A 12,659-nucleotide genomic window follows, 5' to 3' on the forward strand; every position below is an offset into this window, starting at 1 on the left:
AGAAATTTTTATCCTTTTCTAACATGCACGCTAAAATCAGCTCTTCAACTACAAAAGACACAACCTTAAAGCGGCACTGATAAATATGTTATGTCAACAGGAGAAAAGATTAGCATACTGGTGTGTAACATAAAAAGAGCTGCTTGTGATGGTTAACCCATGTGAGTAGGTTCTGGCGTCTTTCAGCTAATGGTTTTAGTTTTAGAACAACAGCAGCTGTTTTTCTTTTTCTGAGAAAAGTTCTGCTTCTTCTATTTTGAAGGCTCGTCTATGAACCCTGAACTCAAATTACTATAAATAACACCAAGCAATATGTAGCAGAAAAAACGACCAAAAGAAACGTGTATATACAGGGACCGATGTGGCTTGTTAGCCACTTCTACCTTAATGTACTCTTTCTAACCCCATGATGAGCTTCAAGCTGCATACAATGCCTCCTGCAAGGCACTGCCCATCACAGATGGGTGATATTCTTCCACGTATCACACTCTCCTTTAAATGGGTGAAGGTCAATCATGTAGAACCACCTCTGGCAACTGTCCATTACATCTGCACTCTCATATCATAAACTTGCAGCTTTGCTGGAGCAGCTGGGAGGCTCAAAGAGATAATTTCATTTCAGATTTTTTGACATGTGGTTATCTGCTGATTCTAAACAGGTGTACTCAGAGAGGAGCCCTGTAGCTCTGTTTCGGAGGGCTGACTGTTTTCACTGAGAAGTTTTTCGCACCTCCGCTTGGTCTGGCCCCCAGCTACATATGGCCTCTCTTAATCCCACTGAGCCAGAGCTAGAGAGCCCCCCCTGGCCATTCCCAGTGCCAAAAGCGACTGAGTCTTTGATGTCGGTGCCCCGGGCTTCAAAACATCCCTCCCAGAGAGCTTCAGCAGCCTCGCCGAGTGTCATAGTTTGATTAAATTGCTAAAGCACATTTTTAGTGTTTATCTTATTACCTGGTGCTGGTTTTATGTTTAATGTGTTCCTGTCTGATCAGGTTCTGGCAGTTTGTGAATGTTGAATGTTAAAGAGTTTAACTGCATTGATTTATACATTATAAAGTCTGTCTCAAGGCCTAATTGTCTGACACAGACACTGAAATTTGGCTGGCGATGAAAGTTTTCAGGTTAGTGAACACTCTGCTCAGCACAGGCAGTGTTGACACCTGCCAGTGATTTCCAGCTACTCAAGAAGGTTAAAGGAGAACACTTGCAATATATTTCTATATTTTACTTCCATAAAAAATCTACAAAAACCCAAACCAGCAGTGAATGAGAGCGTCTCACAGTACTTTCCAACTTTGCCACCTTGACTGAAGCTTTGACCCAAATCGATTTGTTCATACTGAAGATATAAACCATTAAAACTGAGTGACAGCAAGTGAAGCCTTGTTATGTACAATAGATACACACAAACAAAGCCTATCCTTACTCTTAGGTTACCCTTGCTGGTCTTTGTAGTTTTTAGTCAGGAACACATACTACATTTCTTGGATTAATATACATTTTGTTCATTAGGGAATCTTTAAAGTGTGATATATATGTGATTTTCCCAAACTGTGACTCTGTGTTAAAACAAAACAAAACAAAATCCCATCATCCAGCACCAACAGTGTGGCTTAGCGATCCATTTTTAATGGTTTTCTTGAGCAACAATGTTTCCACAAATGAAAAGTTCTATAATTCAACCTCTGAATGATATAAGAACCCTCTCCATAAAAATCCCTCCAGAGTATAGGCAGGAATAAAACTGGTGAATGTGTTGCACGCAAGTGAAGATTTCTAGCTCAGAGTGGGGGAAAAAATAAAATAAAAATCATAACTAATTCTTGAGATTTGCAGCCTAAGAATTATGAACAATACGCTGGAGCGCCAGGTCAGACACCATCGTGTTTAAGAATTCATATAGCGGCATATATCTTCAGGCGGTGTCTGAAGATTTTAAGGCACTGATGATGTTGCATTAGGCAGTAGACCTGATAACTGCCACTAATAGCTGGATGGAGAGTTATGTCTGGATTGTCTCTTGAAAGAAGGTGTGAGGTTTCTGTAGAAATGAGAGCAAATGTTCTACACAGACAATTCAGACCGATCATAAATCGCGCTTTATGATGCAGCAGTTCAATGATCTACAAAGTTTGGGTTCTCACAGAGAAAAGTTCTTTAAAAAATAGTAAGAAGTGATAATGGAGGTGTCCCTTCTTGTTAGTCAAACTTAAACATGTGAACCTTTTCATTCCCGCTGCCAATACCTCTCCGCCTACACTTTTCCAGCCTCAGGTTGGGAAACTCTGCACTGCACCTGAGTTTGAAACCCAGTTTGAAACCACCAAAACATTTTCATGTGATTTTCCTTTGACAGCTCTGCACGTTTTTGCACCAGCTGCCTTTCATATTGTGGTTACTTGTGTCTCCAAAGAAAGCCTGATGTCTTTGTCACAGATTCAAGCAAGTGGGACTCCACACTGTCCCCAGATAAACGTGTTTCCCCCTCCAGCGCACAACTGGACTATTTTATGGACTCTAAACAGCATGGTTAATGCATTCGACCCTGGCAGGGAGCCCCTACTTTCTGGCACATAATTTATTACTGCCATTCCTGTCCTGCTGCAGCTGAAGGGCTGTCGTGCCCCGTTTGTTGTCTCCTTTCTGCAAGCTTGCGATCAGAGCTGTTTTGTTCTTTGTCCTTTCAGCATTTTCAGTCTTACATCCCAGTCCAGGCCCAAGGTATCTTGTTTACCGGATGTGTTCATACGAAATGAATTTCTTCCAGGTGTAATTTTGAGAAATTTCAAATGTCAAAATACTGAAATAATTTCTCATTGTGTTGCTGGGAAGAAAAAAAAATATGTGCACTAATACTTTGAGATTTTTAACACCCTGCAGAACTATTGTGGAATTGGATTACTAGAAGATTGCAGTGTTGCTTTCCTCTCTTGCCTTTCCAATACCACAATTATCCGTAATTGCGTAGGAAGATGGAGACGTGTGCGAACGCTGACAGGGTGATGTGAAGATTTCAGGCAAATGCACGGAACACATGATAGCCCAACTCAAAAGGAACGATGAGCGCTCCTCTGTGTACTAGTGATAAGAGCAGCCATCTCTTTCTTAAATTAGAGGCAGAAATGAGCACAGCTTACGCCATGAAATTGCAGTGAAGATAAAATTTGATGGAAAACTGTTCTTGAGACCACTAATGCACGCCCTGCACAATCATTTCCGCCCGATTGTGTTAATAATGCAGTGCCTCTAATCGCGTTAACTTCAGATGGGACTGGTTTTGATGCTCGGGTGTACTGCATGAAATATTCAAATTGAGGTGCCCTACATTAGGCAGCAAATCTTTTTTTTTTCAGTTTATTTATTTATTTTTAGTTGACTGGAGGCAAGTGTCTGATAACACCGATTTTCTCTGATAACCATGCTGAGATTGTAATCTGGTAGTAGTCGTGCACTCGCTCAACAGCAGGGAGACAAACAAGAATCACACAGCTTCCTGTGGTGTTGGCTTTGTGTTCATGGCTGTGTCCAAATTGAACAACAACAACAACAACAACAAAAAGAAAAAAGAAAAACTCCAGAAAACCCTCAGAAGGCTGAGTTTTCAGCAGCTTTAGCCCTCCACTGATTGACTGACTTTCTGATTTCTGCTTATAATTCAACCCGAGAAGGACACGACTGCTCATTCACATTTCAACATTTTTGTCAAGACATGTCAGCAAACTAGGGCATTAGGAGAAACGCTGTGGAAGCATCAAAGCTGGCATGACTTCTCCACCGGGAATGTTAAATGTCTGCACACATTTTCATTTTCGTCCATGCACTCATCGAGGTGCTGCAGTCTAAACAGCCCGGTGTAGACGGACCCTGCCTGCTCTGCAAATAAGACCACAATTCAAATGTCTATGAATTATTTTTTGTGACCCCTTCTCACTTAAGGGTATATAAAAGTTTAACATCTGCCTTAAATTGTGCATGTGAGCCTGCTTGCACGCAGCTCAAGGGTCTCCTTAAACGTTTGTATCAGGTGGAAGGTAGTACTCAAAAGCTCATCAGCTAAGTATGCCAAACCTTTATGTAAATGATCTGTAAACCACATCAGCCTAATATGTGAACATCAGGAAGTGAAGCTGAGACACATTTTAAGCCACAGAGCGACATGAAGAAAGTTTTAACCGCTTGCGACAGAGGAAAAGTTTGGTTTTGGTTCGTTTTATATTGATTCTGTTGTCTGACCTCACTGCAGGATTTCTTTGGTGGGCCACTGGCAGTCTGTGCCATCTCCAATTTATCTTCTGACACAGGTTAAAAATACATAACTAAAATAAAGAAGTGCTTCAGAGATGTGTGGTTCTGAAATGGAAATCTCTGCAAATTCTTGAAATTGGAAGCTAAATTATATTTGATCTTTCTGTTCAAAGATGATCATTTAGAGCTTTTGCCACTATGGCCGCCAGACTGTGGAACTCTCTTCCTCAGAACTTAAGATCTGCAGACTCATTGATTACTTTTAAAAAACAGCTAAAAACACATCTTTTTAGAACTGCATTTTGTTAACTTTGGACTGCTTCTGTTTTATACCTTGTGAAGCACTTTGTGATCTTTTATCTAGAAATGTGCTATATAAATAAAATTTTACTTACTTACTTACTTACATTTAGACATTTCCAAGCTCCCTGCTGTCTGTAACATCCACTGTGTTCAAGGAACAAGAGAAAACTAGAAAATCCACTTATGTTAGTCAATCTATGCTCCTGTTACTGTACTTGTCACAAATTCAATTTCGTTCTATTTATATAGCACCAAATCACAACAGCAGTCAAGTCAAGGCACTTTATGTAATAAGATAAAGAGAGAAAAGCCCCAACAATCAGATGACGCCCAGAGAGCTTGCACTTTGCAATAGTAGGAAAGAAAAACTCCCTTTTAAGAGGAAGAACTAGGCTCAGGGTGGGGGATGGGTAAGAGGCGGGACAAAAAACACACTTGGGAAGCAGCAAACATCTAATGTTTAAGTGCAGAGTGCTGTGTGAACATATGAGAGTAGTAACAAGAGTAAAGAAGAAACACCCCCAGCAGCCATTGCAGAGTAACTGAGGGATAATTCAGCATCCAATCGTAAGTATAAGTTTTATCTAAAAGAAATGTTTCAACATTAATCCTAAAAGTAGAGAGGGTGTCTGTCTCCCCAATCCAAACTGGGAGCTATTTCCAAAGAAGAGGGGCCTGAAAGATGAAGGCTCTGCCTCCCATTTTACTTTTAAATACTCTGCCTCTGAGAGTGAAGTGCGCTGTTTGGATAATAAAATACTATGAGGCCATTAAGATATGACAGGGCATAATTATTCAAGACCTTGTATGTTAAGAGGTTTTTAAATTCAATTTTGGACTTAACAGGGAGCCAAATGAATAGAAATACTGTGCATTTCTTTGTAATCTAATATTATTTACCAAACACAAATGTCTGTTAATGAAATACGTAAATGAGTAAATGAAAACCCAAATTATTAAAACTGCTTTTTAAAAAATGACATTTTACAATGCGAGTGACATATATTCTTCTGTGCAGAAAACCCCCAGCTCTTCATTTGTCGCCAGACTTCTGCCGTGTCCTTTTAATGCACCGGGACAGTATTATCAATGCTGGCATCACAATTCAGCATAAAGAGAGGAAGAGTGGTTCTGGATTGTAAACCAGAGCTTACACAAAGCCCGCATTGTGGAAAAGCAATTGGAGCAGTATTAAAATAGTCAGCGCTGTGTGGTTCGTATTTTCTTGCGCTCAGCCTGAGAAATGTAAAGAAAAAATTACTGAAGTCAAAGTTATTTTCTGCTGCTTACAAACTGTGCTGCAATTTGATATGTCAGCTGATCAGTAGCCAGAGTTTGATTGATGACCACATGCAGGGGAGTTTGCCAGGTCGAACTTTTTACCTCACATGGCTGGTTTAAAGTCTGACCACACAGATGTTGTTCGCTGAAGCACAAGATGGGAATAAATACTTGAAATTATTTAGAATTTAAATCCATTTTAAAGTCGTCTCAATGAGTTAGAAACCCTGTGTTACACAATAGGATAATGCATACTGTATGATCACAAATCACAATACACAGAAACACCACTACATGTGGAATGATGCAGATGTTAACATGCTCACAAAGTCAAGTGTATTCACTCATCAGCCACTTCATTAGGTACACCTTGCTTATACTAGGTTTCCTTCATGACTGCATTAATTCTTCATGATACGCATTCATCAAGGTCCTTCAAACATTCCTCTGAGATTTTGGCTCATGTTGACATGATAGCATCACACAGTTGCTGCAGATTTGATCTCGCACCACATCTGAAAAGTGCTCTGTTGGATTGAGATCTGATGAGTGTGGAGCCCATTTACAGGGAGTACAGGGAACTCACTGCCATGTTCAAGAAACCAGTTTGAGCATTGTGATAACATCCAGCTGGAATCAGAAGACGGATACACTTTAGTCATGAAGGGATGGACTTGATGAGCCGTGACACTCAGTTAGGGTGAAATATTTAAACATTTAAAGGGCCATAACTTTGCCAAGGAAATGCCCTCACCATTACATCCCCCACCAGCCTGAACCACTGATACAAGCCAGGATGGATCCACACTTTTATGATGTTTGCACTGGGTCAACTGACTCTTTTATCTGAACGTGGCAACAGAAATTGAGACTCATAGGCAACCTTTTTCCAACCTTCTGTTGCCCAGTTTTGGTCAGCCACAGCAAACTGAAGCATCAGTCACCTCACCTGTTCTTCGCTGACTCAAACCAGCCCAACACCAGCAAACATGCCATGTTCAGAGTCTCTTGCTTGATTTGAACTTCAGCACATTGGCCATGTCTGCGTGGCTAAATGCATTGAGTTGCTGCCATGTAATTGGCTTACTACATATCTGTTTCCCAATGAGCCATGACAGTGAGCCATGATGCACAATATCCAGATACAGTTATGAGCTTTCAGCGAATGCAGTTAAGTTGTTTTTATTAAATATAAGTCATCCCTTTCATGATAAGGGAAAATATCAGATACACGTAGTAGATTAAATCAGTAATTTTCAATGAAATACTATCATAAGTACCGTCTTTCCAGTGAATCAGTTAAATTTGTTATATTCGCCTTTTTCTTTCTTTCCTATGACAGCTATTTTCAATTGGGCCAGCTGGGAAAGCACAGGTGAACAAATTTCATTCATGGTGGATCAGTTCCATCAAGTGTCTCAGAGAGCTGTGACACAGAGCCAGCATACACAATACTAAGACCCTGGAACAGGCTCAACGAAATGAAATGCAGTCATTTTTAATATTATCAGTTACACCTGTGCTTTTGCTGTGATGAGATGCTGCTGTGGGGAAAAAAAAAGGTCTAGGCACCCTGGCCAACTGGGACTGCTGTCATAGTGAAGTGGAAATGTCTGGCAGGTATGAGGCTCAAATGTGAGGCAGGCAACATCACAGACAGCGAGAAGCACTTTAAAACGATAACACACACACACAAATACACTAGACGAGTTAGCATCAATAATAAATGTTAGTAAGTAGTCGCTGAATTTCTAGCAAAGATGTGTAAATAAAAATCAACGATCAGAGAGCAGTATTAACAAATGAGGAAGGTTCTGATTTATTCATAAATATCTGTGACTCATCAAACTCACCACTTTCTTCATGAATCATGAACTGGCACAAAAATTATATAATAATGATTTTTTTTCCATTAGTCGGTGCCTCAACATTACTTTTGTACCCCAGAGTCAAGTAATACATCACAGTGAGTTGACGCTAAGTGTTACCTAATTACTGCTCGATTATCTTACTATTATCATCCCCTGTAGGAATGTGGATGAACTGGAACATCAGCTGTGAGCCAGCGAGTGAAAGTGGGCCATGATTGGGCCAGAAGTAGCATATCCCCCTGCAGCCAGATTCTAAAATAGAAAAGCAAATGGAAAGCCTCCCAGAGGAGTGGAGGATGATGCAGCAGCAGGTTATTTCTTATGGTTTTGGAGCAAGATCATATGTAGGTGTAATGTTTGGGTGAATGAATGCCGATGTGGGATACAGAGGATCCTAATCAAATCACGTAATTGTGGAGGTTTTTTTTTTCACTTTGATGCAATACATTTTAACATCTGGTACGCAGAAAACTTAATTCAATTCAGTTTTATTTATATAGCACCAGAGCACAACAAAAGTTGCCTCAACGTGCATTATATTGTTAAAAACAAAAAAACAAACAAACCCTAAAACAAAAAACGCCTGTCCATCCGCTGTTTTATTTTAATTATTAATTTTTTAAGCTTTAGTTTTTCACTCTTTCAGTTTTCTTTTAACCCCACCAGGGTTAGAATACTTTCTAGTTTCTGTATGATTGCAATTTTTGAGCCATTTTAGGCAAAAACTTTCAATAGTACAGAGAAAACCCCAACAGTCTTGCACTTGGTGACAGTGGGAAGGAAAAACTCCCTTTTAACAGGAAGAAACCTCCATCTGCAGCCGTCTGCTACCACCAGTTGGGAGTGAGGGGACAAAACACTGTACTGCATCATATCAGTCTGTTTTGGATTTGCATTTTTAAGAATTTAACAGCCTGAAGATAAACTTCATTTATCTTACTTTGTTCTCTGGTGATAGAATATTTTGGATTGTGCCTCCTCTTTTTTGGAGGAAACTTAGATAAAGGTTGGTTTCTCTAAGTGTGTAACAAATACAAGGACTTCCTTTCGCTAACCAAATTAGAGACGCAACTCACGCTGGTGAGAGATGGCCTGGATTGTAGTCATTTTCTCCCACTTTGAAAAGGCCATCCATCTATGCTGTTTTATCACCTCAGCGGGGACTCAAGGATTTCGCTCTGGGACCGAGACAAGAGGACTGAGGGGTGTAGGGAGCAAGCACACAGGTATGTTTTATTGATCAAGCACAAGATGGGAGAAAGTCCACGAACATGAGCGTGAATAATGCATGTGAAGGTTCCGCGGAGGGGGCAGAAGTGCTAAAATACTGAGGTGAATTTGTGAGGGAACAGAGGGACGTGGAGGCGAAGAGGCATTGGGGTTTGGAGAAGGCTTGCTGTGTTGTAAGCAACCACATTTCTCTGCTAATGGAACTGGCACGTCGCTCCACGCTTGTTTTAGCATTGCTACACACACCTGTGGGCTTTTTGCAGCTGCTGATTTGTCACTTTCTTTGTATCCAGACTATTCCAGTCTGACCATGGACAGGATGTGACACAATGGGCTTAACAAAAACCCTTGACTCTACTACACAGGTGCAAGACACTGAAAGAGACACACACACTAAAAAACAAGTGTTACAAGTTTTTCGTCTGTTTCTGTTTTCTGTCTTTTTGATCACATGTCCCTCGTCTGATCCTCTGACATGAATTTGTAGTCATTTTTCATTTATTTTTGTGGCTCATTGAGGTCTATTTGTGTGTTTTTTCCAACTGAAACCTGATAAAAAGGCTGTTTTATTTTGTTTAAAGTTTTAAAGCTTTAGTTTTTGAAAGTTAAACCTAGCTCAGCATGAAACTTGCTTTTACACTTTACCAACACACTCTGTCTTTTCTTTTTCTTTGCGGTTTGAGGATAATGATCGCCACCAGGGTTAGAATATTTTCTATTTTCTGTATGATTGCAGGTTCTGAGCCATTAGAGGCAGGGAGCAGGAATTTTAATATCCAAATTGTTTTTTGAAATAAGGTTTCACCCGTGGCTGCTTTCTTTCACCGAAGGACCGAGGACTATAATTTTCATGTATTGTTTTCATTCATTGTTGGTCCAGTAAAACCTACAAAAACAAGGTAATAAAGGTCCAATGTTTATAACTGACAAAGCTGAAATCAATATGTAAAAAATCTAGGGATATTTGTTTTGATATTAGTGAGCTGAGGAAATTCCCACACATGTCTTGCAAATTTAACAACATCTTCACTCTTGTAAGAGCAAGTCAGGCAAAAAAAAAAAAAAAAAGCTCAAATACAAGCCTAAGATATGAGATCTTACTGTGGTCCACTGTTTCCAAAACCGCTAAATTTTCAAAGTTTACTCTCACATCACACAGAATACCACCAGCTGTGTGCTGACACCATTCTGAGTCTCCTTGTATTCTCATATGCATTAAATTTTTTATTGAAATGTCACGTTTGCGTGCCTTTGACGTTCTGTCAGTATTATCGGTGTCCTTGCTGGATGGTTAAGTTCAATTACATGTTCTAGAAAAATGGAAGTGCTTGTTGAAAATGTGCTTTGTATGAGATTTACTTGAAAATGCTTCAGTTTAACAGGAATATACCACATTAATAATAAATGTGTGAATGTGTGAGTGAAAGCTGCTTCTGTCTCTATGTGGGCCATGGGATTGACTTGTGATTGTTCCATCGTGTTTCCTGTCTTTCACACATTGCATGCTGGGATCCAACACCGCTACAGCAAAAAACTCTGGAGCGCGTACTTTTGACATAGTTCTCATGCACTATTTATGTGTGAAAAGCAAGCAGCAACCTCCAGGGCTGGAAAAACAAAAGCTGCAGTTCCTCTAATGGCCGCTTGAGGCTGACTCGAAAAAGCAAGTGAGTCAGTCATCATAGACTTGCATGCTGTTAAAGCATGCTACAGAAATAATTTTAGTCTCTGTGGCTAATTTTCTTCTTCATAATGACTAGCGATGGGGATTTTGTTAAGACAGAAAGGTAGGATTATGTCTTAGGGCTCATCTCCCCTAATTAGAGACATTGAACTGAACCTCTAACATGGTGCTTATCACTGTTGCTATATATTATTGGGTCCAAAAGTCAACTGTGGTGATGGAGAAAATGCTAATCTTGAGGCTTCAATGTGAGGAGGAATTACTCAGTGAAATCCTAGCTAGTAATGTGTCAAACCCCATCTTTGTTTTCAGAACTGTCTATATGCTTTGTGGCATCTGTTCCACAAGATGCCGGAAACAATCCTCACCAGTCTGAAATGATGTGAGCTTTGTATCACGATACGTTATCCTGCTGGAAGCAGCCACCAGAAGATGGTACACTGTGGTCCTAAAGGTATGGCCATATTCAGCAATGAGATTTAGTCTTTGGTGTTTAAACACTGCTCAGTTAGTAACCTGGGCCCAAAGTGTGCTAAAGGAAATATCCCCACCACCAATACACCAACAGCAGCCTGGATTGTGGATACAAAGCAGCATGGATTCCTGCTTTCATGTTGTTTAGACTAAAATTCATACCAGGCAACATTCCTGTTCTTAGCTGGCAGGAGTGGGACTCGGGGTGGTCATCTGCTGCTGTAGCCAAGCTGCTTCAATGTTCTGTGTTCTGCATTCAGAGATGCTCTTCTGCATACCTTAGTTACAACTTGAGTTAGTTTAGCTTCTTAATGAGTTGGAAGCAGTCTGGCCATTCTCCTCTGACCTCTGACATCAACAAGGCATTTTTGCCCAGACGACTGCCTTTCACTGGATATTTTATCTTTTTCAGACCATCTCTCTAAACTCCAGAGAATGCTGTGCAGGACAAATCCCTGTATATCAGCAGGATCTAGCACCAAGAACCATGCCACGTTCAAAGTCACTTAAATCACCCTTTCCCCATTTTGATGGTCAGTTTGTATTTCAGCAGGTCACCTTGACCCTTTCTACGTGCCTAAATTTATTGCTGCCATGTGATTGGCCGGTGATATATGATATATACATACATATATATATATATATATATATGTATATTAGCAGTTGAACCGGTGCACTTAACAAAGTAATCAGTGAATATTGCTGTACAGTCATATCATTGGGTACTCTTACATTTCCTAATTGGTAAAATAGCAAGAATTGTAGTATTTCCATGCCATTTATGTGAACCAGTGATGCATGCTCAGGTCCATTACATGGATGCAAATGGAAGAATGAAAAGCGAGCCATGACAGGAGGACGCCCAGTTCTGACATGCATTAAAAGGTCCACAACATACATTTTTGTCGCCGTATTACTTAAAGATTTTATTTCTTCTCAGAGCCTTCATGCTATCTTTAAGTTCAGTTTCTTCCTCTCTGCAAAGTAGTGCCCGTTTATGCCTCTCAGGTCCAACCATTATCTGCAACTCTCTGGTGGGAAAGTGGTTTAACACTAAAAGCTGTTTTGAAGATATCTCCAGAATCGTTAAAGGCTCTGTCAGTTGCAGAAAAAAAAGAGCTTTTATTGCATTTCCTATTTCCAACATTCCCATAATCCTTAGGAGGGAACAATGCATATATGGTAGAAGAAACACTTATATATATGTCTGAAAATGGTCCATTTGGATTCATATGAAAACAGTAATGAGGCCTGTAGCTCTACCTAGCTAATGACTGTAATTTCTTGGGTTGATTTCAGGAGGGCTATTTCCACATATCTGATAATGTTAGAACTTTTGCCCTTTGAGGTCATGACTGTGTAATTAAAGAAAATAAAAAGAAGCAATGGACCAGAAATCACAATGAAAGCAAAAAAGACTTCCAGCACCTGCAGCACTTTAAATTACAGCTGAAAACAAGTCTTAAAGCTTTTTCCCCCATTGGGGTTATTTAATCAAAGGTTGTCTCTGGTGTACTCACTCAGTGTATTTCTTGTATTATAGTCGACGGTCCAAGGTGAGGAGAAAAAAG

The sequence above is a fragment of the Oreochromis aureus genome, linkage group 1, assembly GCF_013358895.1.
Source record: "Oreochromis aureus strain Israel breed Guangdong linkage group 1, ZZ_aureus, whole genome shotgun sequence".
NCBI classification, from domain to species: domain Eukaryota; kingdom Metazoa; phylum Chordata; class Actinopteri; order Cichliformes; family Cichlidae; genus Oreochromis; species Oreochromis aureus.